General features: G+C 37.7%; 1 long non-coding RNA gene across 2 annotated transcripts in view; it reads right to left on the reverse strand.

The window, feature by feature from the left end:
• Nucleotides 1-27,127, reverse strand: part of LOC122238574 — a 150,427-nt gene that overhangs the window by 108,838 nt on the left and 14,462 nt on the right. The window contains exon 3 of one of the 2 annotated variants that reach the window (XR_006217532.1): nucleotides 4,065-4,308. The exons of the other annotated variant lie outside the window; for it this stretch is intronic. This is a non-coding gene — a long non-coding RNA (uncharacterized LOC122238574). Of the gene's footprint in view, nucleotides 1-4,064; nucleotides 4,309-27,127 lie in introns of those variants that run through there. 2 annotated transcript variants of the gene reach the window in all.

A 27,127-nucleotide genomic window follows, 5' to 3' on the forward strand; every position in this document is an offset into this window, starting at 1 on the left:
AATGGTATCTTACTGTGGCTTTGATTTGCATTTGCCTAATAACTGTGTTGAGTACCTTTTCAGATATGCTTTCTTTGAAAAAAATGTTCAAATCCTTAAAAGTGGGTTGTCTTTTTATTGTTGAATTTTTTTAATTTTTTTTAATGTTTATTTATTTTTGAGAGAGAGAGAGAGAGAGAGAGAAACATGGGAGGAGCAGAGAGGGAGGGAGACACAGAATCCGAGGCAGGCTCCAGGCTCTGAGCTGTGAGCACAGAGCCCGATGCGAGTCTCGAACTCATGGAGCATGAGATCATGATCTGAGCCAAAGTTGGATGCTTAACCGACTGAGCCACCCAGCGGCCCTTATTGTTTAATTTTAAGAGTTCTTTGTACATTCTGGATACTAGACCTTTATCAAATAACTGATTTACAAATATTTCATCCATTCTGAGTTGTCTTTCACTTTCATGATGGTATCCTTTAAGGCACAAAAGTTTTTAACTTTGGTCAAATTTAATTTATCTGTTTTTTTTTTCTTTTATTGCTAGTCCTTTTTGTATCATATCTAAGAAGCCAATTCCAGCTTATGATAATATTCTACTCTAAACACCTCTAGCAACTTTTGATAGTCATGGGAGACTAGGACTAACTAGCCCATATAATTATTCAATTGTGTTTTTAAAAATCAGAGATATAATACAATACAAAAATTATTCTGAAATGAGTGAAGTACTGAATTTGCAGATGAAAACAGCACACCTTCATTCAGAAAACAAAATAGAGATTAGTCATTGAGACACATCCTGGTTAGATTATTGAATTTCAGTTAAATTGTAAAAATTATGAATATTTTATCCTAATATCTAAGCAAAGAAAAGAAATTCACCTACAAAGGGGAAAATTCCTTTTAAGCTCAGAGTTTTCCAATAAATAATGCCAGAAGACGATGGAAGAAAGTCTATGAAATTCTGTAGGAGAGAAATGTGTCTATGAATATTCATGCATTGAACTTGTTATTCAAGTTTAAGATCCCTATTAAAGTTTTTTAAGTAGTCTCTATAATGTCACCTATGTTACCAGAAAACCACCCATAAATGTATAAACTTAAATGTATAATTATTTATACATAATTCCATGCGACTTATTGATTTCTAATTGTTCTGTATGTTCCCAGTGAGGACTGTAAATTCCTTGAAGGCAAGAATTTTTCTCCTGCTTTTCATAGAACTAGGACACAGAACATTCTTCACACTGTGTTAATTGGTTGTTAAATATTTATATCCTTAAAAATAAACTATGACCTGAGACATTGCTGTACCCAGTCTTTTCTCAAACTTTAGTCCACATCCGAATGACCTGGAGGGTTTGGTACCACAGATTGCTGGGCACCACTCCCAGATTTCCTGATTCCACAGGTCTGGGGTGAGGCCAGCAAATTTGCATCTCCAACAAATCCTAGGTGATGTTGTTGCTGCTGGTCCAGGAGCACACTTGGAGAGCCACTGCTCTAATGCAGCAGTCCCCAACTTTGGGTGCATATTGAAATCTGAAATCAACTGGGGAGATTGTACTGATGTCTGGGTCTATCCCCAGACATAATCAGAGAGGGGGCTGAGCACTCAAACAATACTAATGTGTATCCACAGTTGAAAACTACTATTCCAGTGCCTTAAGCAGGTCTTCCCTTCTCCTTTGGCATCCTGTGTCTTTATTTGCATCAAGTTTTGAATATATATAGATATCTTTACTTGAATATGATTACTGATTAAGGAGGGACTTTGGCAGTTTTACATATGACTTTACTTCCCATCATCACTAATATTGATAACTAATGGGTGGTCCAAAATGTTTGTTTTTTTTTTTTTAATGAAAGAAGGAATAGAAGTAGGAATTGGAACAGATTACAAAAAGAAATTCTAGTATAGTGTCTTGATGGGAATTCCCTCCCATAGCCTTCCATAAACCCCAGTTTTATGTGTAAGAATCACACTCCCCTGGAAGTACATTCCTACTCCAAATTACCTTAATCCATGTCACCTAGTCTCATAAACATCTGAGAGCTTTGGTCCAGGATTTGGTAATGCCCCTTTATAGGTAAGTCCCACAAGAGGAGGTAGTTGGGAATGAGGGCCAGAGATCCTGTCCCATTGTCTAGAAAAGCCTTGAAGACCACATCACATTATTTCCCTAAATTTCTCATTATTGCAAACAACCAATATGCCTATTTCTTGAATAACTAAACATTTTTGCGTAAAGTCTGGCAAATGGAGTTCTTACTCCACTATTCACAGAAATTACTCTTGTCAAGTTCAGCAAGGACTTCCCTACTGTCAAATATAGTGGTTACTTTTCTGATTCATCTTACTCAACTTCTCAACAGTTTTCACACCAATTACCTCTGAAGATGTTTTTGTCTCTTAACTTAGGCCATATTCTACTCTCCATTTTCCTTCTACCTTCATGGCTCAAAGTTCCTTTGCTAGTTTTTCCTCTTGCCTCAACCTCCAAATATTGGAAGTTCCCTCCATTCTTTCCTGGAGCTGCTCTTCATCCTCCTAATCCTCACTGGTGAATTCTCCAGAACTCTTGAGGGGAAATTGGATAGAGGAAGAGCAGAAAGGAAATAGGGTAGTAAATTCTTCCCATTATGCTAAGTGTATGTATAACATATAGTACATAATTCATAGGTAACATTCTCTCTGTGTTTCAAGGACATCATCTGTATTACCAACAATTTTACTCAAAATACATGGAGACAAGGAAGATTCCTCATTCTGAACCTCCCAGGATTTTATGATGGATTTAATTGGAAATAGGACAAATCAATAATTTCTTGGAACTTCCATTTCACTTGGCCTGCTCTATGGGAGGTCCTTCTCTTTGGTCTTACATATACTGCTAATTAAAATTCTGACTGTGTTTAGGATCAAAGAACCCTGTCTCATTGCATTCCCACATTCTTCCTTCTTCTTTCAATGTCTTCCAAGATCTATTTTAAACTGTAAGTGTTGCATACTTTTCAAAGGCCCTTTGACCTGTTCCCATTAAATCAAAAGGGGGAAATGGGTTTCAGCCATTCACCTAACAGCCAATCAGTATAAGTCTGAGGTCTTAACAAGTTTCTCTGTGTCCAATGCTCCTACCAGGGAAGTGGTTATTTTCAAATGCCTCCCTGCCAGTTGGTATACTGCTAATCTGAATCCATACTAATGGATGGTTTTGGAATTAAACTCTTTGAGGGTATGAAGAAAAATGTGCAAAGGATGAAAGTCCCAGAGAACTTTTACAAATCTTAGGAGACTGATACAAGAAGTTTGCAATGAGCTGAAAAGGAGTGGAGAGAACTAATATGGCCCTGGATCTTTTCCAAATCCCACCCCAGTGTGCTTGGCAGCTCACATGATACCTTGACTTTTCCAAATATTGGAAGAAAAAGCAGCCAAGGTTTTATGCAAGAATGAAAAGGCCTGAAGCACTTCAATTTCCGGGTGGTTAAACAAAAGAGGACACACACCAAGAAAAGCCACTTTAAGTGTGTGCAGAAGAACTGGACAAAAGAGAATAGGCATTTTAATCAGGAAAATAAATCAAAATCTCATTATTTGGGTATAGAAGAATTGCCATATAGGTGTGTTTTCATAAATTCCTTCGGCTTCTCCCAGCAATGCAGAATGTAATGTTAACATTTCTGAAAAATTTAACTAGAACTTGGACTTAGGATGCACAAAGGATGAAAGTCCCAGAGAACTTTTACAAACCTTAGGAGATGGATACAAGAAGTTGGCAGTAAGCTGGGAAGAAGTGGAGAGAACAAGTATGGCACTGGATCACTTCCAAGTGATATTAATCGTGAAACACAATTATCACACAAGGAAAGCTATTCTTATTACAAATATGGCACACCTACTTACTGGATGTTACAGCTGTTAATGCCAGAGGGATCCTGATTTCACAGTTAGTACATTTAAAACACAGAGACATTAATTAATTGATTTATTCACAGGCACACACTCTCCAGGTAGCAGTGACCTGGAGCACAGATTGCCCAACCAGGGCAAATCTTCTGTTAGTAGTTACCATAAAACTTCCCATCCAAAAAGTAAGCAGAGTGGGAAGGCAGGAAAAGGGGCTACAAATTGATTCCAGACTCCTCTTCTTTTAGGCATTATGAAAATAGTTACTGAACGCATTGAAAAATTCCTACCAGGGTGTGACTCTTCCAATCACTGTTCCTTTCCCCTGGTCTCCTGAGTAACAAGCTGAAGGAATACTCAGCAATAGACCACTTGCAATTCCTTGGATTTTACTTGTGCCATGGAAGATCATCTAAAGGGAAAGTAATAAGCATGAAGAGGTATAAATTCAAGGCCTTGCAGTGGCCAGCGTCCTCTTTCATGTTCTCATATACGTGAAAATCCTTTACTTGGGGAGATTTTATTGGGCTATTGGATATAATCCCCCTCAGGAAATCTTAAATTGACCACTTTTAGTAATATCTGATGAATCATGCTGTACAAAGAGAGGTACCAGAACACTGGAGACAAATAAATGGGCTAATTTTATATAAGAAAGAACAAGAAGATGGATTTAGGGTTCTAACCTGGTATATTTGATTCAGATACCTGAAAAGATATTATTGAATAGTCAATTTATTGACAACTTGATTATACTTAAAAAAGAACTAAAGAATTCATCCAACCAATGACTATTTAATTTTTGATGGAGTCACTACACGTGTAGATCAGAAGAACATCAGCAGTGTGATTCCTGCAAAGTGTTTACTTGATGGAGAAGAGAGGGCTGAATAAAGTGTTAGTAGATGTGTTTGTATTTGATGTAACGACAATGGTGTTCACACCAAAAGGTGTTGACACATCAATTGATGTTAGCCTGGAGGAAAGTCTCATAAAACCAAGCTGTAGGGATAACTAATATGCTAGGTGACAGAATTTACATGAAAAATGATTTCCAGGCCTAGAATAAAGAGCCAAAAACAAATAGATAAAATGTATTAGAAATAAAATTAACAAATGTGAAATTATGACTTCAGATATTCACAATTAAACCCAGGGTAAATAACATCTAGCTTGAGTGATTTTTGAAAGAAAGGCCTGAGAACAAGTTATAATATCTTTAAAAAAAATAGAGCCAGGCTTAAACTTCACTCATAGAAACATGAAGTCCACACCAAGACAGGTAATAGACCCACAGATGTTACCCCAGGACCCTTCCGGTTCTCTTCACTCATGTGCCAGAACAGACCACTGGCCACCTGTCCTGCAATCCTTCCCTCCCACATTCTTCTTCTTTGCTGCCATGCTTTCCCATGAGTTTCATTTTTCCAACCCTGTTGATCTCCCAGATGTTAGTCAATCAAATAGGCATTGCTTACCTTTAACACAGTCTTTCTCACATTTAATCTATTGAAAATATAACAACTCTACTCATTTTGAAGACTGAGTTCAAATCTTGCTTACTCTGCATGAGTCTTCTTTCCTCACCAGAAGAAATAATCTTGACCTCTGGGTTTTATGGATTTAGTGGTACTTAGTCCTTTTACCTCTCATAGGTCTTATCAGATAGTGTCTTGTATAAGCCTTATTTGTTACATTTCATGGCATCCTAAACAATTTTATAGGCCACTGAAGATATAGACTACATTTTAAAATATAGTTTGCATTTGTAATATAAGCAAGTTTGTGCCACGCACAAGAAAGGAAGAGAGGGAGGGAAAATCAGAGAGAGAGATGAAAGATAGTAGTGACCAAAATGGGGTGTGCTAGCCTAACTACTTAACTACTAGGGAGGAAGAGTTGCAATCTGTCATGTCAAATGTTATACTGAATATGAACTGGTTAACCAGTTATAAAGCTCTACATCAATGTGAAGTTAATCTACAAATACCTTGGGATAATCAGGCTTTGTGTTTCCAGACTGACATTTCTCAGTCTACATGAATCAGTCCCTTAAAATAAAAACACCATTACTGTCATGGCCCTACACCCCCACATGTTAGCAGGTGTCTAAGATAATGCACACAAAGAGAATGTATTCACAACCCAGCATCTCTATACATAGGACAGGAAAACTAGGTGCAGAGAAAAATGTGTTTCAGTGCCCAAAAATAATTTATTAAAAGGTCAGGAGGATATATAAGCATTTTCCCCCTGAGGCTTATGTAGACAAAACGAGAGTAAAATGTAAGTATAAAATATATTACATTTCAACCCAGTAAGGGCTGGTGCAAAAACTTTTAAAGAGGTGCTGGCTGTACAACTAAAACTTGTAAGCAAGTCTGCCTCAAGAGAAACAGTGCTATGCTCCCCAAAAATGGAAAGAATGTGGTTCAGGAGGGAAAATAACTGTGCCAGCAGGTTTTCACATTAATCAACCTATTTTGTCTTGGAAGCAAATTTCTTCTAGAATTTTTTAATGCATTATTACTCTTTCTATTGATTTTCTCTAAGCCCTACTTTTGGCTGAAATCTGAAGTTTGCCTATCTTGGTAATTTCCAAGAATGTGGTTAATGATCATGAACTCTATCAACATATCCCCACTAAGACTGATATTTCTGTAATGGGCTTACATATACCAAGGCAACATTTTTTTCTAAAGGGGCTCCCAGATAAAGATTTTAGTCCTGAACCATCATCACAGATAGCATAGGAGCTGGAGGCAGAGGCTCTGCCTCATGCCCATTCATAATGGAATGAAGAAGTAAATGTGCAAAGCTTCTCATATAATCCTTCAACTTGGACATAAATACATCAAAGGTTTGGAAGAGATCATGATAAGCCATGAGAACAAAACTAAGATTTGTTTATGACACCAACCCAAAATGAAGATCTGAAGGGTGCTTTCATTTCAAATTCAGGGTCATTTGACACAAGGCTGATGGTGAAATGTGCCAAAGAATTCAAAACCAAGATGGTTTCACTCAAAGAGTGAAGGGCGTCAGCCTGTGAAAACTACATCAGTTAAAAAAAAATCTCATTTAACTTGCTGCAAATCCAACCCATTAAGTTCCCCTGTAAAGTGAGTTTATAGAGCATATGGAACTTGCTGGCTTCTTGGGATATTGCAAAGACAGATTTGTTGATGGAGAATATTATGCATTTTTCCCTATTTCCTACTTCAAATTTATTATTCTCTCCCTTTAAAATATTTTTTGCAGAGAGTAAAGTTTGGATCAAGCCAAAACCTCAATCTTTGCATTTTATTTTTGAACATATTGTAGGTAGACACTTGAAAATAAATGTTGAAACACTTGTTCTCTTTTAACTAATCCATAACAAAGAATTTAAAATAAACTTTCCAAGATGCTTATAAATTACAGGAATTACAATAATTCTGCAAAAACATGAAAATCTTACCTTTAAACAGCATGTTATTTGCAATATCAAAAAAAAGAGATATATTCAGTGTGTTTTTCTTCAACCTCCAGATAACTTTTCAGATGAAGTACCTCTAAATTTAAGCAATAATCCTAGTGTTAATCTGAAACAAAATTACAATAAGTATCCTACAGAGTGTGCAAATATTTTGTAAACAAAGGGGAAATAATATATTTATTGTACTTTTTTCAGACTAAGGATCAGACCTATTGCTTTAAATTTAGAGTTACTTTACCTAAAAAGGTGTCTGGAGGTTGAGGGAAAGTATATTATGTTATTTGAAAATGTAACTAATAAATTATTTGAAATAAGTTTATTCTCTGTTGCCAAACTTTTCAGACAGCTTGTATATTATCTTGGCTCAAATAGCAGAGCATTTTACATACATTAATGAATTACATATGGGTGCAAAATTGCTGCCCAATAAAAGCTAAAGATATGAATGTACATATTGATCTACAGAAAGAGGCTGATTAGGACAAGGGACAGGGCATAGACTCTTATAAAGAAAAAAACTTGGACAAAAGTAAGGATTGACATCCCCCTGGGAGACCGAGTTTCTAATGAGCACATGATTACTAAAGTTCTGGGATGCTCAACACTCTATTACATAGGTATTGATGTTTGGTGCCAAGTTTATGGTCAATTATTTTTTTCATTTATTCCACACACATTTATTGAGTATCTACCGTGTGCCTGACATCGTAATCACTGGGAAGGTTTTTTGTGGCTATGCACAAAAGTCTCAGTAAAATGTAGCTCAGTTCATGACACTGACACCTCTCCTTGAATAGTCCAAGGGAGTGTGACTAAGTACAATTCATAAGGTATACCCTATGGAAGAGGCTTGATTCCTCTGTGAAACATAGTTTCTGAGTCTTTGAAAGTGCCTTCTGGGGCACCCCCTGCTGTTCTTTGGCCTGGAACCATCCTTAGGATGCAGGCAGATGATGTTATTTTGTTGTGTCTGGCCGAGAATTGAGCACCAAGCACAGCATCACAAAGCAACCAAGCATAAATATACATCTGATTTTAATCTCTGGCTATATTACATAAATCTGGACTATTTGATGTGATTGTAAATGAGCAATATACAATTTATTAATTTCCAGACATCAAATTAATCTGTTTAAGATGATTACTACTGCAACTCTAAACCCAACTCAATTCATTTTCTCAACCAGATACCCCTCCTCTACCCTACGTTCAAACTGACATTAAAGATAAGCATTCACATATCAAGAAATGTGCTTAAAGTCATACTCATTAAAATTTTTCCTTTAATATTTTCCAAGGATGTTATTGCAAGTTTCTTTCTTTTTTTCAAGTCACATCTACCCAAGACCCCCCATTAACATTCTCTCCACTTTGTCAGGCTATACCACCTTCCAATGTTATAGGAACTCTTGTCACCATATTAGTTTTCAAATATGAAAGCTGAAGTCTAAAAGAAGTAACAATCTAAGAGTTAAGTATCAGAACCATGAAAAAGCTCAACACAATAGAGAACGCTAACCACAGAATCATGACAATTGTGCAACACATGTACAATTGTACACAGAAGGACCTCTGTGCCCCTCCAATATTTACTCTTAATATTACTGCCAGATTAATTTCCCTAATCTACTAATTACAATATAGAGTTAGCCTTGCTGACAAAGACCCAAAATAATGGTATGTGCTTCTACTCCATAAAGTGTCTATTGGCTTAGGTTCCATCTGCCCTGATATTCTATTCTCCCAAAAGTGTTTTCTTTATCCATGACCTTCTCCATCAAGCTCACTTTCAAGCCACTACAAAAAAAGGAAGTGAAAGAGGAGAGCATGTCTAATAAGGGTAAAGCATGGGCATTGCTTATGTTATTTCTGTTCACATCCCCCCCAGCCAGAACTTAGTCGCATGGCCACACCCACCCACAAGAAAGTCTGGGAATAAAGTCTATATTTTGTTCAGCTCTTAAAAGCTAAAAATTATATTGTGATGAGAGATGAAAGAACAGACATTGGGGGACAAGTAGGAGATGGTCATACCAGAATACTTCACATGTCTCCTCTCAAAATGTCACATTGAGTATCTACAGTTCTATAAATATAGTCGAAGATGGACCATGCAGCTTGCATTACAGGGTATTCCTGAGCAGACCCTTCTCAATCTTTCATTAGCAGCTCAGGCTTTCAGAAGCCCCTAAAATAACTCACTCTACCACCCTGGCTCATTGTGCCCCCTCCCACCTTTCGGAGCCTGGATCAATTCCAAAACCCTTTTATAAATTTCTCCTTTCTTGCTACATCCGATAGTACTCTCTTTCTCCTCTGAGCTCCTCATATACTTATTGCCAGGCCACTCTTTGCCCACTCAATTATTATAGCAGATGTTGTGGATGCCTCATCCTGGTATTCACTAGTACCTGTTGAGACCATTTTACTGCAAGAAACTGCAACTCTCCAGCTGAAGGCTTTCTCCTGACTGCACAGGGAAAACCAGAAGTGCTGGGGAGTAAATGCTCTCAGGAGCAACCCTACTTAATGATGGCTAGGACTTAGAAGATAACTACTGGTCTCCCTTACTTTTGGGTAGAGTAACATCAGGTTGTATTGTATTTCCCAGCAGAATTACCTGTTGCCTACACTGGTGGCTAGCTTTAGTTGTCTTCCTTGCCTTCCCTGTCTCATTTTTTCCACTTTCCTGTGCGTGCTTCCCAGAATCACTCTTAAATAAACTAGTAGTCCTCAAATCTTTGTCTCAGTGTCTGCTTCTGGGGATTCCAAACTGAAATAATCATGCCCTACCTTTTCCACACTTCCTGGAGTTCTGAGCAATTCAAGTGCCTCCATCTCATTATCATTATTTTATATCCCCAGTACCTGGCATACAGTAGGTGCTTAACAGATATTGGGAGGTTCCCAGAATTCATTGTATCTATTTTTTCTTTGTCTATTCCAAAGCCAGTGTAATAATTTGTTCAACATCCAAGTTGCTAAGGAATAGCTGCTACAAACTTAGAAAACTTTAGTCCAAGCAGGTACCAGCCTGTCACTGACCATGCAGTAATTAAACCAAGAAGTATTTTTCCTTGTGCTTTACAAAGCATAAAGCTGTTTGTTTTGGCTTTATCACCGCCACTCATTAAGCAGTGGAAAAGTGAGGTTATATACTCAATACATTTTGCACTAAGATTTGTTTACTCTCTGTTAAATGAACATGTTAATTTACTGTTATAAAATTTATAATTTACATGAAGATCCATTGTCCACTATTCTCCCAAATGTTAGCAATTCAAAATGTGTAGCAAATGGTTCCATTTATAGAACAATGCCAGTGACTATTTAGAGAAGCCATGATACTCCTGCAGTGTAGTTCTCTTCCTCCTTCCTTTTGTCCCTGCCTTCTCCATTCCCCTTCCACAGAGAAAAGCTTATAGAAGAAATAACAATTTCCATCATGCATAAGCTGTATACTATTTGGATTGGCATCTATCATCTTTGTTATCTTCCCAGGTCATTTATAAAATTTTTGCAGTTGTGTATGGTCATGTATGTCGAAATTTTTCAAACATTTTGAATTCTATAAAATTGAAAAGAAACTGCCAAATCTATCTCCCTCTTTCTCTTTAAACCCATAAAAAGGGACATATAAAGGGATATTCAATACTTTTGTTTTTGAACTGGTTATCCATGGCCCATTAAAGTGTTGTCTTTAAAAGCTATTTACTATTCAAGGAGTCTTGGGAACCATTTAAGAAGCCTTTTCAAATCCTTTTCTCCGAAAAAAAGAAGTTGTATTTTGCCAAGAGCAAACACACTCTGACCAGAGTGAGAAATGACTGGGTTGTGTGGGTGGCCAAGTATTCTACCCCACAGCTCATATACATGAATCCATAAAAGTAAAAATGTGATAAAAGCAATTAGGGCTAGAAAGCAATAAAATGAAAATTAGAAACCTAAATACAATCAAAGAACTTGTTTTTCTCCTGGGGCTGAAACTATAGATGGTTGGAGAAGACATGTGTTCCTCAAAATCTGGAAATCTCTCAGATTTGGGGTGTGCTTCCATACCTCTCCAGGCTACTTTGGCTAGACTAGTTAGCAAATGACTCATACAGAACACTGCTACCAATTATATCAAATCTCTCAATATCTCATTTCATTTTTTTAAATGTTTATTTATTTTTGAGAGAGAGAGAGAGTGTGAGCTTGAGCAGGGGAGGTGCAGAGAGACAGGGGGACACAGGATCCAAGGTGGCCTTCACACTGACAGAAAAGAGCCTGATGCAGGGCAAGAGCTCATGAACTGTGAGATCATGACCTGAACTAAAGTTGAATGCTCAGCCAACTGAGCCACCCAGATGTCCCTCATTTCATTTTTTTAGAAATTGTTTCGTTTTTTAATTAAAAAAATTAATTGCAATGTAGATGACATACAATATTATATTAGTTTTCGTGTGCAACATAGGGATTCAACAATTATATACATTACAAAATGCTCAGAAGGTCGGAAGATCGTGGCATAGGAGGACGCTGGGCTCACCGCCCATCCTGCTGATCACTTAGTTTCCACCTACACCTGCCTAAATAACCCAGAAAAAAGCCAGAGGATTAGCAGAACGGAGTCTCCAGAGCCAAGCACAGACGAGAGGCCCACGGAAGAAGGTAGGAAGGGCAGCAAGGGGGTGCGCGCTCCACGGATTGGCAGAGGGAGCCGGGGCGGAGGGGAAGCCTGCAAGCCAAGCAGAGCCCCCCGAGTCTGGCTTGCAAAAGCGGAGGGGCCAGACCGAGTGTGTTCCGACAGCAAGCGGGACTTAGCATCTGGGAGGTCATAAGTTAACAGCTCTGCTCAGAAAGTGGGAAGGCAGGAGGACAACGGGAGGGAGAGTTGCTGAGCCCCTGGACCACAGAGCTCAGTTTGGCGGGGAACAAAGGCACTCACCAGCGCCATCTCCCTCGCCCATCCCCCAGCCAAAATCCCAAAGGGAACCAGTTCCTGCCAGGGAACTTGCTTGCTCTGCGCAAACACCCAACACTGTGCTTCTGCAGAGCCACCCCTCCAGCAGCGGGTCTGACACCCTCCCACTGCCACAGGGCCCCTCCTGAAGTGGATCTCCTAAGGAGAAGCGAGTGAAGCCTGCCCCTCCTGCCCCCGTGCACCTTGCCTACCCACCCCAGCTAATACACCAGATCCCCAGCACCACAAGCCTGGCAGTGTGCAAGAAGCCCAGACGGGCCACCCCACCCCACAGTGAATCCCGCCCCTAGGAGAGGGGAAGAGAAGGCACACACCAGTCTGACTGTGCCCCAGTGGTGGGCTGGGGGCAGACATCAGGTCTGACTGCGGCCCCGCCCACCAACTCCAGTTATACACCACAGCACACGGGAAGTGCCCTGCAGGTCCTCACCACTCCAGGGACTATCCAAAATGACCAAACGGAAGAATTCCCCTCAGAAGAATCTCCAGGAAATAACAACAGCCAATGAACTGATCAAAAAGGATTTAAATAATATAACAGAAAGTGAATTTAGAATAATAGTCATAAAATTAATCGCTGGGCTTGAAAACAGTACAGAGGACAGCAGAGAATCTCTTGCTACAGAGATCAAGGGACTAAGGAACAGTCACGATGAGCTGAAAAACGCTTTAAACGAAATGCAAAACAAAATGGAAAACAAGACGACTCAGATTGAAGAGGCAGAGGAGAGAATAGGTGAACTAGAAGATAAAGTTATGGAAAAAGAGGAAGCTGAGAGAAAGAGAGATAAAAAAATCCAGGAGTATGAGGGGAAAATTAGAGAACTAAGTGATACACTAAAAAGAAATAATATACGCATAATTGGTATCCCAGAGGAGGAAGAGAGAGGGAAAGGTGCTGAAGGGGTACTTGAAGAAATAATAGCTGAGAACTTCCCTGAACTGGGGAAGGAAAAAGACATTGAAATCCAAGAGGCACAGAGAACTCCCTTCAGACGTAACTTGAATCGATCTTCTGCACGACATATCATAGTGAAACTGGCAAAATACAAGGATAAAGAGAAAATTCTGAAAGCAGCAAGGGATAAACGTGCCCTCACATATAAAGGGAGACCTATAAGACTCGTGACTGATCTCTCCTTTGAAACTTGGCAGGCCAGAAAGGCTTGGCACGATATCTACAGTGTGCTAAACAGAAAAAATATGCAGCCGAGAATCCTTTATCCAGCAAGTCTGTCATTTAGAATAGAAGGAGAGATAAAGGTCTTCCCAAACAAACAAAAACTGAAGGAATTTGTCACCACGAAACCAGCCCTACAAGAGATCCTAAGGGGGATCGTGTGAGACAAAGTACCAGAGACATCACTACAAGCATAAAACATACAGATATCACAATGACTCTAAACCCGTATCTTTCTATAATAACACTGAATGTAAATGGATTAAATGCGCCAACCAAAAGACATAGGGTATCAGAATGGATAAAAAAACAAGACCCATCTATTTGCTGTCTACAAGAGACTCATTTTAGACCTGAGGACACCTTTAGATTGAGAGTGAAGGGATGGAGAACTATTTATCATGCTACTGGAAGCCAAAAGAAAGCTGGAGTAGCCATACTTATATCAGACAAACTAGACTTTAAATTAAAGGCTGTAACAAGAGATGAAGAAAGGCATTATATAATAATTACAGGGTCTATCCATCAGGAAGAGCTAACAATTATAAATGTCTATGCGCTGAATACCAGAGCCCCCAAATATATAAAACAATTACTCATAAACATAAGCAAACTTATTGATAAGAATATGGTAATTGCAGGGGACTTTGATAAGAATATGGTAATTGCAGGGGACTTTAACACTCCACTTACAGAAATGGATAGATCATCTAGACACACGGTCAATAAAGAAACAAAGGCCCTGAATGATACACTGGATCAGATGGACTTGACAGATATATTTAGAACTCTGCATCCCAAAGCAACAGAATATACTTTCTTCTCGAGTGCACATGGAACCTTCTCCAAGACAGATCATATACTGGGTCACAAAACAGCCCTTCATAAGTTTACAAGAATTGAAATTATACCATGCATACTTTCAGACCACAATGCCATGAAGCTTGAAATCAACCACAGGAAAAAGTCTGGAAAACCTCCAAAAGCGTGGAGGTTAAAGAACACCCTACTAAAGAATGAGTGGGTCAACCAGGCAATTAGAGAAGAAATTTAAAAATATATGGAAACAAATGAAAATGAAAATACAACAATCCAAATGCTTTGGGATGCAGCAAAGGCAGTCCTGAGAGGAAAATACATTGCAATCCAGGCCTATCTCAAGAAACAAGAAAAATCCCAAATACAAAATCTCACAGCACACCTAAAGGAAATAGAAGCAGAACAGCAAAGGCAGCCTAAACCCAGCAGAAGAAGAGAAACAATAAAGATCAGAGCAGAAATAAACAATATAGAATCTAAAAAAACTGTAGAGTAGATCAAGGAAACCAAGAGTTGGTTTTTTGAAAAAATAAATAAAATTGACAAACCTCTAGCCAGGCTTCTCAAAAATAAAAGGGAGATGACCCAAGTAGATAAAATCATGAATGAAAATGGGATTATTACAACCAATCCCTCAGAGATACAAATAATTATCAGGGAATACTATGAAAAATTATATGCCAACAAATTGGACAACCTGGAAGAAATGGACAAATTCCTAAACACCCACACTCTTCCAAAACTCAATCAGTAGGAAATAGAAAGCTTGAACAAACCCATAACCAGTGAAGAAATTGAATCGGTTTTCAAATCTCCCAACAAATAAGAGTCCAGGACCAGATGGAACTCCCAGGGGAGTTCTACCAGACGTTTAAAGCAGAAATAATACCTATCCTTCTCAAGCTATTCCAAGAAATAGAAAGGGAAGGAAAACTTCCAGAATCATTCTATGAAGCCAGTATTACTTTGATTCCTAAACCAGACAGAGACCCAGTAAAAAAAGAGAACTACAGGCCAATATCCCTGATGAATATGGATGCAAAAATTCTCAATAAGATACTAGCAAATCGAATTCAACAGCATATAAAAAGAATTATTCACCATGATCAAGTGGGATTCATTCCTGGGATGCAGGGCTGGTTCAACATTCGCAAATCAATCAACGTGGTACATCACATTAATAAAAGAAAAGATAAGAACCATATGACCCTGTCAATCGATGCAGAAAAGGCCTTTGACAAAATCCAGCACCTTTCTTAATAAAAACCCTTGAGAAAGTCGGGATAGAAGGAACATACTTAAAGATCATAAAAGCCATTTATGAAAAGCCCACAGCTAACATCATCCTCAATGGGGAAAAACTGAGAACTTTTTCCCTGAGGTCAGGAACACGACAGGGATGCCCACTCTCACTGCTGTTGTTTAACATAGTGTTGGAAGTTCTAGCAACAGCAATCAGACAACAAAAGGAAATCAAAGGCATCAAAATTGGCAAAGATGAAGTCAAGCTTTCCTTTTTGCAGATGACATGATACTATACATGGAAATCCGATAGACTCCACCAAAAGTCTGCTAGAACTGATACATGAATTCAGCAAAGTTGCAGGATACAAAATCAATGTACAGAAACCAGTTGCATTCTTATACACTAACAATGAAGCCACAGAAAGACAAATAAAGAAACTGATCCCATTCACAATTGCACCAAGAAGCATAAAATACCTAGGAATAAACCTAACCAAGGATGTAAAAGATCTGTATGCTGAAAACTATAGAAAGCTTATGAAGATAATTGAAGAGGACATAAAGAAATGGAAAGACATTCCCTGCTCATGGATTGGAAGAATAAATATTGTCAAAATGTCAATACTACCCAATGCTATCTACACATTCAATGCAATCCCAATCAAAATTGCACCAGCATTCTTCTCGAAACTAGAACAAGCAATCCTAAAATTCATATGGAAACACAAAAGGCCCCGAATAGCCAAAGTAATTTTGAAGAAGAAGACCAAAGCAGGAGGCACCACAATCCCAGACTTTAGCCTCTACTACAAAGCTGTCATCATCAAGACAGCATGGTATTGGCACAAAAACAGACACATAGACCAATGGAATAGAATAGAAACCCCAGAACTAGACACACAAACGTATGGCCAACTCATCTTTGACAAAGCAGGAAAGAACATCCAATGGAAAAAAGACAGTCTCTTTAACAAATGGTGCTGGGAGAACTGGACAGCAACATGCAGAAGGTTGAAACTAGATCACTTTCTCACACCATTCACAAAAATAAACTCAAAATGGATAAAGGACCTGAATGTGAGACAGGAAACCATCAAAACCCTAGAGGAGAAAGCAGGAAAAGACCTCTCTGACCTCAGCTGTAGCAATCTCTCACTCGACACATCCCCAAAGGCAAGGGAATTAAAAGCAAAAATGAATTACTGGGACCTTATGAAGATAAAAAGCTTCTGCACAACAAAGGAAACAACCAACAAAAGTAAAAGGCAACCAACGGAATGGGAAAAGATATTTGCAAATGACATCTCGGACAAAGGGCTAGTATCCAAAATCTATAAAGAGCTCACCAAACTCCACACCCGAAAAACAAATAACCCAGTGAAGAAATGGGCAGAAAACATGAATAGACACTTCTCTAAAGAAGACATCCGGATGGCCCACAGGCACATGAAAAGATGCTCAACGTGCTCCTTATCAGGGAAATACAAATCAAAACCACACTCAGATATCACCTCACGCCAGTCAGAGTGGCCAAAATGAACAAATCAGGAGACTATCGATGCCGGAGAGGATGTGGAGAAACGGGAACCTTCTTGCACTGTTGGTGGGAATGCAAACTGGTGCAGCCACTCTGGAAAACAGTGTGGAGGTTCCTCAAAAAATTAAAAATAGACCTACCCTATGACCCAGCAATAGCACTGCTAGGAATTCACCCAAGGGATACAGGAGTACTGATGCATAGGGACACTTGTACCCCAATGTTTATAGCAGCACTCTCAACAATAGCCAAATTATGGAAAGAGCCTAAATGTCCATCAATTGATGAATGGATAAAGAAATTGTGGTTTATATACACAATGGAGTACTACATGGCAGTGAGAAAGAATGAAATATGGCCCTTTGTAGCAACGTGGATGGAACTGGAGAGTGTGATGCTAAGTGAAATCAGCTATACAGAGAAAGACAGATACCATATGTTTTCACTCTTATGTGGATCCTGAGAAACTGAACAGAAACCCATGGGGGAGGGGAAGAAAAAAAATAAAAGAGGTTAGAGTGGGAGAGAGCCAAAGCATAAGAGACTCTTAAAAACTGAGAACAAACTGAGGGTTGATGGGGGGGGTGGGAGAGAGGGGAGAGTGGTTGATGGGTATTGAGGAGGGCACCTTTTGGGATGAGCACTGGGTGTTGTATGGAAACCGATTTGACAATAAATTTCATATATTGAAAAAAAAATTCAAGCCAAAAAAAAAAATACAAAATGCTCATAATGGTAAGTGTACTTATTTCACTTTTTTATATTTTTTATTAAAAGTTTTTTTTATGTTTTTATTTATTTTTGAGACAGAGAGAGACAGAGCATGAGCAGGGGAGGGGCAGAGAGACAGGGAGACACAGAATCCAAAGCAGGCTCTGAGCTGTCAGCACAGAGCCTGACACAGGGCTTGAACTCACGGACTGTGAGATCATGACCTGAGTTGAAGTTGGATGATTAACCAACTGAGCCACCCAGGCGCCCCTATTTCACTTTTAATAGTCACTGCAGTGACTGAAGAAAGTATCCAACATGTAGAGGTTATATATATGAGAAATATGCCTTCCAGGCTAGAAAAAGTAATTTGAGCTTTCATTTTCTTTCTTAGTGTTTCCTATCCATTTGCCAAGACCTGGGCGTAACATGCATAACCATTCTGGATTAGTTTCCTAGGGCTGCTAAGACAAACTACCACAAACTGGGTAATTTAAAATAATGGCAATTTATGTCCTCATAATTCTGGAAGCTAGAAGTCTGAAATCATGATGTCAACAGGGCTGTTATCCCTCTGAAGACTCTAGGGAAGAATCCTTCCTTGCTTCTTCTGACTTCTGGTATTTGTCAGCAGTCCTTGCCATTTCCTGGCTTGAAGATAAATCACTCCAATCTCTGCCTCCGTGGTCATATAGCCATCTTCTCTCTGTGTGTTTCTGACACCAGTCATTTTGGATTTACAGTCCACCCTACTCAAGTATGAACACAGCTAATGACATCAGCAAACAACCTATTTCCAAATAAGGTCACATTCCGAGATTCCAAGTGGACGTGAATTTTGAGGAAACACTATTCAAATCTGTAGAGTCCACTTGCTAGCCTCCAAAAATGTATGTTCATCCCATGTGCAAAATACAGTTACCCCATCTCTTCCCCAAAAAGTCTTCAACTCATTCCAACTCTAAGTCCAAAATCTCAAATAAAAGGGCACCTGGGTGGCTCGGTCCATTAAGCACCCAACTTTGGCTCAGATCATGATCTCACAGTTCATGGGTTCAAGCCCCAGATCAGGCTCTGTGCTGATAGCTCAGAGCCTGTAGCGGCTTCCAATTCTCTCGACCTCCCTCTCTGCCCCTCCCCCACTTTTAGTCTGCCTCTCTCTCAAAAATAAATAAACATTAAAATAAATAAACACATCAAAATCTCAATTAAATATCGTCAACTTAAAAAACCCAAATCTCATCAGCTAAATCATCTAAATCAGATATGGATGAGAACCTTGATATGAACCATCCTGGGATGGTTCTATCTGTGGACCTTTGATATAGAAAACAAATTAACTGCCTCTAAAATGTAATGGTGGTCCCAACAATAGTGTACAAAATTTCCTTTCCCTCCATATCCTCACCAACACTTGTTATTTCTTATCTTTTTTATTCTAGTCAATCTGCCAGGTACGAGGTGTTATCTCATTGTGGTTTTGATTTGTATTTCCCTGATGGTAAGTGATTTTGAGTATCTTTTCATGTGTCTGTTGGCCATTTCTATTCTTTGGAAAAATGTTTATTCAGGTCCTCTGACTATTTTTTTTTAAATCAGATTGCTTCTTTGGTGTTGAGTTGTGTAAGTTCTTTATATATTTTGGATATTAACCCCTTATCAAATATATCATATACAAATATCTTCTCCCATCAGTAGTTTGCCTTTTGGTATTGTTGATGATCTCTTTGCTGTGCAAAAGCTTTTTATTTTGATTCAGTCCCAATAGTTTATATTTGCTTTTATTCACTTGCCTTAGGAAACATATCTAGAAAAATGTTGCTATGGCCGATCTCAGAAAAATTACTGCCTCTGTTTTCTAGGATTTTTATGGTTTCAGGTCTCACATTTAGGCCTTTCATCTCTTTGAGTTTATTTTTGTGTATGGTGTAAGGAAGTGAGCCTGGAGGCTATTATGCTAAGTAAAATAAGTCAGACTAAAAAAGACAAATAGTATATGATTCACTCATATGTGGAATCTAATATATATATATATATATATATATATATATATACGTGTATATATATGTATATACATATATATACACGTATATATATGTATATACATATATAAACATATACATATATGTATATATACATACATATAAACATATACATATATATGTATGTATATATACATATATATGTGTGTGTGTGTGTATATATATATATATATATACATATATACACTCAACAAAAAGTGGAATCAGACCTATAAATACAGAGAGCAAAATGATGGTTGTGGGGGGTTGGCCAAAATGGGTGAAGGGGAGTGGAGGATACAGGCTTTCAGTTAAGGAATAAATAAGTCATGGGAATAAAAGACACAGCATAAGTCAATGATATTGTAATACTGTTGTATGGTGACAGATGGTAGCTACATTTGTGGTGAACATAGCATAACTTTTCAAATTGCTAAGCTGTACACCTGAAATTAATGTAACATCGTGTGTTAACTATACTCAAATTTATAAATAAATAAATAAATAAATAAATAATAAATAAAATGGTATGACAGGCATAGATAGGCATTCTCTTTCCAAAATAGGGAAAATAGAAGGAATAAAAAGGTCACTGTCCCAGGCAAGTTCAAAACCCAACAGGGCAGATTCCATTAGGTTTCAAGGCCTGTGGAGGCCTTGAAGGGAATAATTCTCTGTGTCTCCATGCTTTATTCTTCAGGCTTGTTCAGACCCCAGGTAAAGTCCAGTCAGGTTTGCTATTAGAGCAGTTCATTTCTGTTTGTGAAATCCCAGAAGTCTGCCAATCAGCCGTCATTTCATCCTGCATTCCAGTGCATTTCTTGCACTGCAGTCCAAGCTGCCAGGGTGTCTGCTGGTATAGCTTTCTCAAAAACTTCATTGGTCTTCTATGGATATCACAGGTATCCATGCTATTAGATACAAGGGTCCTTCATAAATTTTTCCTGGATAACTCCATCCCTATTTCTAGCTTCTGTTGAAATGTTTAAGTAGTTCCATAAGGAAATACCTAATCTCTTCACAAAGGTTGTACAGCCTCACCCATGGCCTTTTCTCCAGAGCACATCTTTGGCATGTATGAATGGGCTGAGAATTTTTCAAATCATCAAATGTTCATCCCTTTTTGTTTACCAGTTCCTTTCTCAGTTTATCTCTTTCCTCATATATTTTACTATGAACAGCAGGGGGAAACTAGACCACACCTTCCACACTTTGGAAATCTTCTCAGCTAAATATCCAAGTTCATCACTTTATATGTACTACTTTTCACCCAATGGTAGAATATAATTCAGCCAAATTTTCTGCCATTGTATAACAAGGCTTTCAGTGTCCAACATTTTCCCACTTTCTTCTAAGTTTTCACCAGAAGCACCTTTAATGTTCACATCTCCGGCAACATTCAGATCATGATAATATATGTGTTTTTTAAGACAATGGAAACTTTCTCTACCATAGTTTTTACTTCTTTCTGAGACTTTATCAAAAGAGACTTTAACACCCATATTTCCACCAGCACTCTTTTCAAAGCAACCTAGGCTTTTTCTAAGATGTGCTTCCAAATTCTTCCAACCTCTACCTACTATCCAATGCCAAAGCAACTTTCACACCAATATCTGTATCAGTCAGTGTGCTCTAGAGAAACAATCTATCTTAATAAAAGAGATGATAGATAGATAGATAGATAGATAAAGTATCTCTTTTGGATAGGTAGATAGAGATTTGAAGGAGTTAGCTCAGATAATTATGGGGGATGGAAAGCCCAAAATGTGTAGGGCTGGCAGGATGCTATCATCTTGATGCATAAATTCTCTAGGACACTTCAGTTCTGCTCTTAAGGCCTTCAATTGATTCAGTGAAGCCCACCTACATTATCCAGGGCCATCTCTCCTTTACTTTTTAAAGTTAACTGACTGTAGTTGTTAACCACATCTACAAAATATCTTCATGGAAACACCTATAATACTGTTTAATTAAACAACTAGGTACTATAGCCTAACCAAGTTAACACATAAAACTATCACACAGCCCCAATCTTATAAAACAAGAATTAAAATATCCTGTCTATATTTCATTGGTCACTATTTTACTTATTTTTAAGATTCAATTGAACTAAAATTAAGTTGTTTTGTGAATTTCAGGGGCAACAGTATCATATTTTCCTGTCAAAGTTCAGACATAAATACAGTGAAGACAAACAGAATGGTAATGGACAACTACTGACTTACCCTGGTTTATACAGCTTAACTAGGTAAATGGATTGAAGAAATGTAAGACAAAGGCATTCCTATCCAATATGAAAATGTAGAATGTCTGTCTTGAGTCCAAAAAAAAAAAAAAAAAAAACATGCACCATATAGCATAGCATACTTAGTATATATAGCTATATATATACTATATATATATATATATATATATATAGTATATATATAGCATAGCATAGTTTTCTTTACCTTTTTAAAAGAATCTCTGTTTCTCCTGGTTACAAAAATAATACATATTCACTTTAGATAATTTGTAAAATGCAAGAAAGAAAAGAAGAAAAATCATTTATAATTCCACTTCAAAGAGAGCCACTGTTAACATTTCAGTGTATTTCCTTCAAGTATGCCTTTCGGTGTATACCTACGTATATTTACATATACACATATATAATATAGAATATATGTGTATATACATAGATACACGCATCCATATGGACACACACATGCAGACACAGACCTATATATAAAAAAATATATGGGGGCGTCTGGGTGGTAGTCGGTTAAGCGTACGACTTCAGCTTAGGTCATGATCTTGCGGTTCATGAGTTCAAGCCCCTCATCAGGCTCTGTGCTGACAGCTCAGAGTCTGAAGCCTGCTTCAGATTCTGTCTCTTTCTCGCTCTCTTTGTCCCTCCCCTACTCACGCTCGGTCTCTGTCTCTCTCTCTCTCTCTCAAGAATAAATAAACATTAAAAATTTTTTTAAAAATAATAAAAAATAAAAAGATATATCATTATCACACATCACACTTCCGGTTCCTAAATCCCCTTTTCCTTCCCAATAATTGTCTCTGTTAATTTGTGGTGAAATTAGATCCTTCAGAAAAAATCCAATGTGCATCAAAATCCATATTTTAGAACAGATGTCAAAAGACTGTTAAATAAAACCCTATTTTCCATCCAAAGCAGCAAGATGTCATAGTATCAGCAGATTTAGACACATGGAGCTTCACTAGCTACATAACCTGAGTATGTTTGTCTTCATAAGACTCTAGTTTCTCACTGTGATGTGGGCACATTTCCTGCACTTCTGACATTCTAACTTTGATATAAGGATGAAAATATGTATAGAAATACATCTCCTGAAACTCTTCAGGAAATACTCTCCTGAAACTCTTTCTATTCCAGCCATCAAGTTTTGAGATAATCTCATGTTGCTTAGCACTCATATACAGCATTAGTAGGAATCTCTAATGATGGATTACAAAAATCTGATAAAAACCTACCAGTGATTATGAAATAATATGTAAAACAAGATTTTCATATTTAATTTTAAGAAACTGCAGAATTAAAGATAATAAGTTGATTTAGCAGAACCTGGAAACTGAGGATCCAAAATGTAAAGTCTCTCCTCTAAATTCTGAGCTTCTTGGAGTCATCAACAGTTCCAGAAAATCAGTCTCTGTACACAACATGTAGTGCTATTTTCCCTCACCTCCTTTACCACTCCAAGTAAAAGCATTCCATGTCTAGAAACTTATTGGGCTGTATAGCATCTTTATCTCATAGAGATTTATAATTAAATAAATTTACTTAACCAGAATTTTCCAAACTTATGTTATCACAGAACCTAGAGGACTGCAACTTGAGTATTTTTGGTAGGGAGCTGGTTTTGAAATTTTCACAGCTAGGAAAAGGAAAGCGTGGATATTTAACTTAATCTCTCTTTTATATTTTGCTATTTTAATGGCCAATTCCTCCACAATCAATTTGGTTAACCATGCAGTTTATGCTTATTTACATTAATGATAGAAACTAGAGATAGAGATAATCCAAAATGGCAGATTGTTAAAAAAAAATCAAAGAATTGACTTTAAAATGAGTTGTACTTACATTAATATATTATAAAGTGTGACAGAATGGATCAGACAACAATCCAAACACTCTAGTAATGGAGTGGCCTTATGAGTGAACATGGCAGATATTTGTTATGTCTTCACAACTTGGCTTTACATACCAATATTCCTTTATTCTGGGAATTCAAACAGAACATAAAGCCTCACTATAAAGATATTACTCAGGCAAAACAGAAAAGTGAGTGTCTTTCGCAACTATCCCCTATAGTCTACTCTGGGTTAGGAAATACCACTTTTTCTTTTCAAAAGACAAAACCAAGAATTTCAATGTTGTACTCAAAAACTTTACTGATTCTTTTCTTGCTCTAAAGATTAAAGGCCAGATTCTTGTATGGTACTTAAGGTTCTCCCAAAACTGGCCCTAAACCACACCTGACCCTCAGCTGATTCTCTGAAAAGGTAAGGGTTTGTTCCTCTATCTCTTTCCTTTGTTGTCCCTTTGCCCACAATGTCTTTTTCTCTTCTTCCCAGAAATGATATAATAGCTTCCTATGATTTTATGACAAAATACCACAAATATAGTGGCTTATCACAACTTAATTATCTTACAGTTCATTAGGCATGAAGTTTGACATGACACCAGGCTAAAATCACAGCATTTGACAGGGCTAGGATCCTTCTGGAGATTCTAGGGGAGAATCTATTCTTTCTTCCTTAAAACTTTTAAAAACCTCACATTCGTTGGTTCATGGCATTTTTCCTCCATCTTCAAAAACAAAAGCATTGCATCTCTCTGATCACTTTTCAAGTCATGACTGCTCCCTCTGATTCTCTTCTTAAGCCTGTCTTCCACTTTTGAGGACACTTGTGATTACATTGAACCTACCTAGATAATTCAAAATAATCTCCTTACCTTAAAGTCAGATAATTAGCAATTTTAATCCCATTTATAACTTCAATTCCCCTTTGCTATGTAAAGTAACATATTCCCAGGTCCTAGGTATTAGGATGTGGAAATTTTTCATGGAGCTTGGGGAGGAGGAGAAATTATTTTGCTACCATATATAGCAATAGCACTTTACCTGTGAAGCTCCTGTGTCCCTGTAATGTTTAGTTTTTGCTTATCATACTCCTCAAAACAGACTGACTTATATGATTATTTTCTTACAAATGCATTCTCCACTTCATTACTTGCTCCTTAAGGGCAGGAACCACGCTCTAAACACATCTGTGCCTCCTGAAATGAGGTCCACACATTGGCAAAAAGGTTTTCAATAATTGGTGTTTTCCCTAACTATTGCAAATTCTCCCTTCTCTATAATTTTCTTGGAGAGCTGCAGAGTCAATTAGTTTTATAGAGCCACAGAAAGTACAACAGATGGTCACAAAGCCATTATTAAAGAGATTAAGTTAAAAATAAATTATCAATACAGGTCAAAGAATGTTTCCAATTCTACCATTTTATAAGATCTCTGGAAAATTAAGTCAATGGATTCCAAGGCTAACAATTTCAGACTGACTTTACCAAACCAGCTTAAGTTTAGCAACAGAACCATAATAATAGAATATTTTTGCAATTTTTCTACCAGTCTTTTTTAAAATTATAAATATGTGTTAAAATTCAAAAACAAATTCTGGACTTCTGAATTCTGGTCTGGTATGTAAGTTGCTTAAAAGTCATCGTTCTATTCTAACAATTAGAAAGCTGAACAAACTGAAAAATCAGCTCTTCTTATACCTATCAGAGAAGGAAGGTCACAAGACAAACTGATGTCCCCAAAATGGAAGAGATAGACAAGCAAATACAGAGAATCACAACTTGTTGGAGCAGAAACCCATGAGCTGATTCTCCCCAGGAACCAGGAATGAGGTAGGAAAACCTGAACTATAATTAACAAATTATTGGAGGCTCACTATGGACAACCCTGAAAGTTAAAAACTCCAGGGAGACCCAATAATGGGGCATTCACATTTTTGTGAGTTTCACTACCTAGAGCTTGACCAGATCATCATGGTGAATACCAAAAACAAATCCTCTTGTGCATGCAGCAGGGGAAGGGAAGAAGTAACTTTTTTGAATTACCCTAGAGCTGTTTTTCCTAACAAGGTCTGTCCTCAAGAGAAAGTGGTTAATCAGAGCCTAAACTATTTGGGTTTCTTCAGAACCAAACCAACCTGAGGGAAATACATCCTGCCTCACCTAAGTGGGGAGAAAGAAACTGAGAAATACTTACGAAATTCACAGTCCAGGGACACAGGCTCACTAAAAGACTGAATCATGGGATGATAGAACATTTCTCTCCTTTCACATTTCATAGCACATATTAAAGGCCTATTCATAGCAGTTTCTTTCACCTGGTACAGCATGACTACCTATCAAGAAAAGATTAAAAGGCATACCAAAAGGCAAAAAGTACATTTTGAAGAGATGGAGCAAGCATCAGAATCAGACATGACAGGGATGTTGTACTTATCCACTGGGAATTTAAAAGAACTCTAATGAATATGCTATGAGCTCTAATGTAAAAAGTAAACAGTATTCAAGAACAAATGGGTAATGTAAGTAGAGAGATAAAAATCCTAAGAAAGAACAAAAAAGAAATGCCAGAGACTAAAAGCACTCAGAGAAGTGGAGAATGCTTCAATGGGTCCATTAATAAAATGAGCTTGGCTGTGGAAAGAATTTCTGAACATGAAGATATGAAAATAGAAACTTATAAAACTGAATAGCAAAAAGAAAATAAGAATGAAAAAACATGGAACAGAATAGCCAAGAACTGTGGAACAACTACAAAATGTATAACATATGCATAAAAGGAGTATCAGAACAAAAAGAGAGAAAAAAGAACAGAAGAAATATTTGAAACAATAATGACAAAAAATTTCCCAAAACAAGTGTCAGACTCAAAACCACAGACCCATGAAACTTAGAGAAGATTCATCAGGAAAAATATAAAACAAAAACAAAAATACTACACCTGTGCATATTATATTAAAACTGCAAGGGAGCCTGGGTGGCTCAGTTAGTTGGGCACCAGACTCTTGATTTTGGCTCAGAGTCATGGGATAGAGCCCCACATTGGGCTCCATGCTGAGTGTGGAGCCCGCTTAAGATTCTCTCTCCCTCTGCCCCTTCCCCCACTTGTGTGCTCTCTCTCTAAAAAAAACAAAAAAAAAAAACTGCAGAAAATAAAAGATAAAAAATATTGAAAAAGGTA

The sequence above is a fragment of the Panthera tigris genome, chromosome B2 (genome assembly GCF_018350195.1).
Source record: "Panthera tigris isolate Pti1 chromosome B2, P.tigris_Pti1_mat1.1, whole genome shotgun sequence".
Classification (NCBI taxonomy): domain Eukaryota; kingdom Metazoa; phylum Chordata; class Mammalia; order Carnivora; family Felidae; genus Panthera; species Panthera tigris.